General features: G+C 37.0%; 1 protein-coding gene across 1 annotated transcript in view; it reads right to left on the bottom strand.

The window, feature by feature from the left end:
• LOC112069406 (steroid hormone receptor ERR2-like) overlaps nt 1–6,517 on the bottom strand; it is a 29,382-nt gene extending 22,865 nt beyond the window's left edge. Inside the window, exon 1 of the mRNA XM_024136741.2 lies at nt 6,086–6,517. The gene's annotated coding sequence lies outside the window, so the exon portion shown is untranslated. The remainder of the gene's footprint in view (nt 1–6,085) is intronic.
• Between the last annotated feature and the right edge of the window lie 427 nt (nt 6,518–6,944).

Below are 6,944 nucleotides of genomic sequence, written 5' to 3'. Positions count from 1 at the left end.
GCAGTGATATACAGTGAGTAGTGGTGCCCATAGTTATATACAGTAGTAATGTGGTGTCTGCAGTTATATACAGTAGTAATGTGTGCCTATAGTTATATACAGTAGTAATGTGGTGCCTATAGTTATATCACAGTAGTAATGTCGGTGTCTGCAGTTATATACAGTAGTAATGTTGGTGCCTATAGTTATATACAGTAGTAATGTGGTGCTGCAGTTATATACAGTAGAATGTGGTGTCTGCAGTTATATACATGTAGTAATGCTGTAGTTATATACAGTAGTAATGTAGTAGTTATATACAGTAGTAATGTGGTGGTCTATACTTTATGTACAGTAGTATGTGGTGTCTGCAGTTATATACAGTAGTAATGTGGTGCCTACAGTTATACAATGCATCACTAGTAATGTAGTGTCTATAGTTATATACAGTAGTAATGTGTGTCTGTAGTAGTATAGTAATGTGGTGCCTGCAGTTATTACAGTAGTAATTGGTGTCTGCAGTATATACAGTAGTAATGTGTAGTTATATTACAGTAGTAATGTTAGTAGTTAATACGTAGTATGTAGTGTCATAGTGTATTATACAGTAGTAATGTGGTGCTATAGTTGTATACAGTAGTAATGTGGTGTCCTATAGTTATAGTACAGTAGTAATGTGGTGCCTATAGCTTATATACAGTAGTAATGTGGTGCCTACAGTTATATACAGTAGTAATGTGGTGCCTATAGTTAATTACAGTAGTAATGTAGTGCCTTATAGTTATATACAGTAGTAATGTGGTGTCTGCATATATACAGTAGTAATGTGGTGCCTATAGTTATATACAAGTAATGTGGTGCCTATAGTTATATACAGTAGTAATGTTGTGTCTTGCAGTTATATACAGTAGTAATGTGGGTGCCTAGAGTTATATACAGTAGTAATGTGGTGGCTCGCAGTTTATACAGTAGTAATGTGGTGTCTGCAGTTATATACAGTAGTAATGTAGTTAGTAATACAGTAGTAATGTTAGTTATATACAGTAGTAATGTGGTGTCTATACTTATATACAGTAGAATGTGGTGTCTGCAGTTATATACAGTAGTAATGTGGTGCCTACAGTATATACAGTAAATGTAGTGTCTATAGTTATATACAGTAGTAATGTGGTGTCTGTAGTTATATAGTAATGTGGTGCCTGCAGTTATGTACAGTAGTAATGTGTGTGTCTGCAGTTATATACAGTAGTAATGTAGTAGTTATATACAGTAGTATGTAGGTTAATACAGTAGTAATGTAGTGCTATAGTTATATACAGTAGTAATGTGGTGCCTATAGTTGTATACAGTAGTAATGTGGTGCCTATAGTTTATATACAGTAGTAATGTGGTGCCTATAGTTATATACAGTAGTAATGTGGTGCCTACAGTTATATACAGTAGTATTGGGCCTATAGTTATATACGAGTAGTAATGTAGTGCCTTATAGTTATATACAGTAGTAATGTGGTGTCTGCAGTTATTATACAGTAGTAATGTGGTGCCATAGTTATATACAGTAGTAATGTGGTGTCGCAGTTATATACAGTAGTAATGTGGTGTCTTAGTTATATACAGTAGTATGTGGTGCTTAGTTATATACAGTAGTAATGTGGTGTCTGCAGTTATATAACAGTAGTAATGGTGCCTATAGTTATATACAGTAGTAATGTGGTGTCTGCAGTTATATACAGTAGTAATGTGGTGTCTATGTTATATACAGTAGTATGTGTGCTATAGTTATATACAGTAGTAATGTGGTGCTACAGTTATATACAGTAGTAATGTGGTGCCTGCAGTTATATACAGTAGTAATGTGGTGTCTGCAGTTATATACAGTAGTAAAGTGGTGACTGCATTTATATACAGTAGTAATGTGGTGTCTGCAGTTATATACAGTAGTAATGTGGTGTCTGCAGTTATATACAGTAGTAATGTGGTGCTGCAGTTATACAGTAGTATGGTGTCTGCAGTTATATACAGTAGTAATGTGTGTCTGCAGTTTTGCACCCAGTAGTCAGATTCTGTACAGGAAGGCCTGCTAAATATATACATAAAGGTGGGCATAAAGTGAACAGCGGTAGATTAATTGGTGCAAGCTGAGAAGGTAAACATCCTGAACGCCACTATTCCTGGTGACAAGCGGTATTCGGTACAGCATGTCACAGTGTATAGTTTATTGCAGCATGGTTGACAGACCTAATTCTGCTGCAAACACAGGTACATGGGATTAGATAAGGGTCCTGCACAAATAGGGACAAACTCAATACCACACACTGTCTATCAATCATCACACACACACACACACACACACACACACACACACACCACACACACACACACCACACAACACACACACACACACACACACACACACACACACACACACACACACACACACGAGGGGGCACAACGTACGTGAGAATGGCTGGGGGGTGGTGGGGTGGTCTGGAGAACTTTTTTCATTTCAAACCCCTCTTTCCTTCAATCTAGAGCAATAATAATTTTGCTTAATTCTATGGAGAAAAAAAACATACATTTTCCTGCATATCTAAGTATACCTCTTAAGCTGTCTGTATCCTCCTGATTGGTGTTTCTTAATAAATAAATAAAATAAATGCTTCTCTGCATCTTGCAAAATTCTGGGTAAAAGATTGAAAGGAATTTGAGTCTTACTCAGTACATTTAGTTATTGCTTGCTTTTCTAAAGTCTACAACCTGCAGCGGTCATGCCAGCTAAGATAGTTAGACAGTCTAGCTACTTGTTTGTATAACTAGTTGTGAGTTTGGGATCTTGAGAACTATCTGTGCTAGCTAAAGCCAACTTCCTAAAGTTCATAAAAAGTTAAACCGTTCATTGCGGAGAATAAGTATATATATAATATATATATGACCTATAGAGTATTTAAGCATAAAGTATATATTACGTATAGAGTAATATAACTATAATAGTATTTAAAGCATAAAGTATATATTATGTATAGAGTATATATAACATATATAGTATTTAAAGCATAAAGATATAATTACGTATAGAGTGTTTAAGCATAAAGTATATATTACGTACAGAGTGTTTAAAGCATAAAGTATATATTACGTACAGAGTTGTTAAAGCATAAAGTATATATTACGTATAGAAGTTTTAAAGGCATAAAGTATATATTACGTACAGAGTGTTGTAAAGCATAAAGTTTATATATTACGTTATAGTGAGTGTTTAAAGGGCATAAGAGTTATATATTACGTATAGAAGGATAATATAAACATATTTAGTTTTTTAAAAGCATAAAGTATATATTACGTACAGAGTGTTTAAAGCATAAAGTATATATTATGTATAGAGTATTTAAAGCATAAAGTATATATTACGTACAGAGTATATATAACATATAGAGTTTTAAAGCATAAAGTAAACATTACGTATAGAGTATTTAAAGATACATACAAATGTTGTGGTGTAGCCTACTCAAATATTACTTTCTTTAGAATATGGGTATTACTGTTCTGAAATAGACACATCGATGCTGTGTTTGCAGCATAGTAAATTACCAAGTATCTACGAGGTGACATTTTGTGCTATAGCAGATAAGTTATCGTTTCACACTATACAAATGATATCAACAGATACTGGAGTGGCGCAACGGTCTAAGGCACCGCATCTCAGTGCTAGAGGCAACACTACAGACCCTGGTTTGATTCCAGGCTGTATCAAAACCGTCCGTGATAGAGAGTCCCATTAGGCGTTGCACAATTGGCCCAGCGTCGTCCGGGTTTGGTCAGGGTAGACCGTCATTGTAAATAAGAATTTGTTCTTAACTGACTTGCCTAGGTAAATAAAGGTTAAATTATTTATTTTTTAAAACATATAAAATGGAAAATATACTATGACACAGAATGATTATATCGATATTTTAAAAAGTATATTATATACATATATATACAAAATGTATTCTAAATGAATTCATTTATTAAATGTTCTTAAACAATGTACGTCATTATTCTTATACATGCACAAAGTGTCAGTGAGTGTCCGTAAAGCAGGTTAAGAGAGGATTTAGAGGGTTTGAAACACTACAGTCTACAGTTCCCTTTAGCAGCTTCGCCCTCGCACATCCCATCTAGAGTTTAATAACACTGAGAAGATTAGAAAAGAACTGGCCACCCCTCGGAACCTGGTTCCTCTCTAGGTTTCTTTCTAAATTCCTGTCTTTCTAGGGAGTTTTTCCTAGTGCTTCTGCCTCTGCATTGCTTGTATTTTTTTTGGGGGGGGGGGTTATGCTGGGTATCTGTAAAGCACTTTGTGACAACTGCTGATGTAAAAAAAAGGCTTATAATTTATAAAATATATTTGATTGATTATACTGATTGATTATACTGATTGATTTTACTGAAGCTGCTCCTCGTAAGACCTAATGACTTCAATTAGTTCAACGTGTTAAATTAGTTACATTGAAGAGCTTCTCTCTAGACATGTTAAGGTTATCGTTAGCTATATACGGATTATCTGCTTGGTCTTCTACCACTCCGGTCTGGTTTTGTTGTGTTTGTTAATTAGTTTTAATTATTTGTAATGAGTTAATTCAGTTCAGTTGAAGAGCTTCTCTCTACACATGCAAAGGTTAGAATATACTATATACCTGGGATTACACATGTGACTTCCACAATTTCAATACAGTTTACTTATTTTAATGGGCTAGTTTTTTTCCTGCAATATTTTATTAATTAACATTTTAAATGAGAAGAAAAAGTAGACAGCTACTGTCTGAAGACCATTTGAACAATTGTAGATAATTGTTTAACTGGCAAATATATATTGTACTTCTTATAAATGTTAATATTGCTGCAGTGTGGCTAAATCAGGATCACACAGACTGTTTCTTGATCGTCTTAAACAAATCTACTTTGAAACTAAAGTAAACACCTCACACACGTGGTTATGGAATTATAAAAAGAAGACACCTGAACCATGTCAGATAAATGAATAAAATGTTGAGTTTTTATCCGAATATTACACATTATATACATCACAGAGACTGAAATATAACAACAACAAAAAACGTTTGACATAGAAACACCAGATGTTTATAAATGATGAGATTATAACACATATTAATACATTTCCACACATGACGCCAATAGGTCATTTGACTGCAGAAAAGGTCTATAAAGTATCGTAAGGACGCTTCACAAATGCGGCTGTTTTTAATGCCGTGAATCAACAATTGCTATTGGATAAATAGAGTCAATATCAACTCATGTCAATTTTGAGAGCGCAATAGAGAATAGTCGTTATCCTAAAGTGATAATGTCAATTTAAAGAAGGTATTGCTTTTTTTTGTTTTTTAAAGTTTTTAAATCTAAATGAATTTCCTATGAGCGCTGTATTAAACGATCCTTTATGAATGTCTTTAAAACACAAAGTCTTTTTCCTATTTACAGCAAACGCTTACGGTACAGGAACTACTACGCACGCACGCACACACACACACAACACACAACACACACCACACACCACACCACACACACACACACAACACACACACACACACACACCACACACACACACACACACACACACCACACACCACACACAACACACCACACACACACCACACACACCACACAACACACACACACACACACACACACACACACAAACACACACACACACAATGTACTTGTAACGTTTTATAAACAGGTGCAGGCAGAGCTGTAAAGTGGTTGTCTGGCTATCATTCCATTAATCTGGGTACTGTTACTCCCAGAGCCTCAGGGGGGTGAACCCTGAATCCTAATGTAGGACGATGGTGGGACGATCGGCATGAGTTACACTCTTCCCTCCAACACACCTCCTAAGTAAGGTTCTACTTGTACTGTGCGGTCAACCTAACTCTCCTAATTAGTTTAACGGAAATATTAAATAAATGTATAAAGCCAATTGTCAACTCTGAGGAAACAGTGATTTAACATGTATTGACGAAACCTTACCGCTTTCACTTTCATAAAAGATTGAAACAAAATGAGTGAGTCGATAATATAGAAAAGAGAAGAAAATTGCTGCACCTACTGGTCGTGATGACAGAGGGAGTCTGAAACATTTCAAACAGTTCAGAAACATCCATCAGTCTGTCCAGGTTTGGCATTTTCAGGAGAGGGGGGAGAAAGAGTCAGTTCCCAAGTCTCATCCTCATCACTCTGACAGAACCAGCAAGCAGGTGAGCAACTTCCTGAGAACAGTCGTTCAGTCTGTCAGCAGTCTCTTCACACTTCTGTCCTGTCCTGCTCCTCACTAGAAACACCTCTGGATCGGCCCGACAAGCTTCGCTACGCACAGGTAGTATACCGCAGCTTGAGTGCGTCAGAGGAGAAAGAAAGAGGAACTGAAGAGAGAGAGAGAGAGAGAGAGAGACAGAGAGACCGAGAGAGAGAGATGGAAATAAGAGAGAAAGATGGATGGCTAGAGAGAGAAAGAGAGAGAGAGAGATGGATATAGAGAGAGAGTAACCGTGAGAGAGAGAGTGCGCAGCACACTATGGCTGGAGTAGTCAGTGAGAGAGTGGGCTCTTTAAGACGGGGGGGGGGGGGCTTGATGAATATGGAACAGCTGCTGTTGGCTGGCTGGGAGGGGCCGACCTTACAGCGGCCAAGGGGGTTGGCAAGCGACACCAGGGGGAGGGGCTAACCGACAGCCAGTGAGAGCCAGCCATTCACAAGGGAACTCAGTAACACATAAACAAACACACAGATACAGTACACAGACACACAGAACACCCACACACGCACACACACACACCACACACCGATACACACACACAACACACACACACACACAGATACAGTACACAGACACACACACGCACGCACACACACACGCACACACGCACACGCACACACAGATACAGTACACAGACACAACACACACACAC

The sequence above is a fragment of the Salvelinus sp. IW2-2015 genome, unplaced genomic scaffold (genome assembly GCF_002910315.2).
Source record: "Salvelinus sp. IW2-2015 unplaced genomic scaffold, ASM291031v2 Un_scaffold1003, whole genome shotgun sequence".
Taxonomy (NCBI): Eukaryota; Metazoa; Chordata; class Actinopteri; order Salmoniformes; family Salmonidae; genus Salvelinus; species Salvelinus sp. IW2-2015.
The sequence above is the reverse complement of the archived record's forward strand: the minus strand, read 5'-3'. Positions and strand labels throughout refer to the sequence as shown.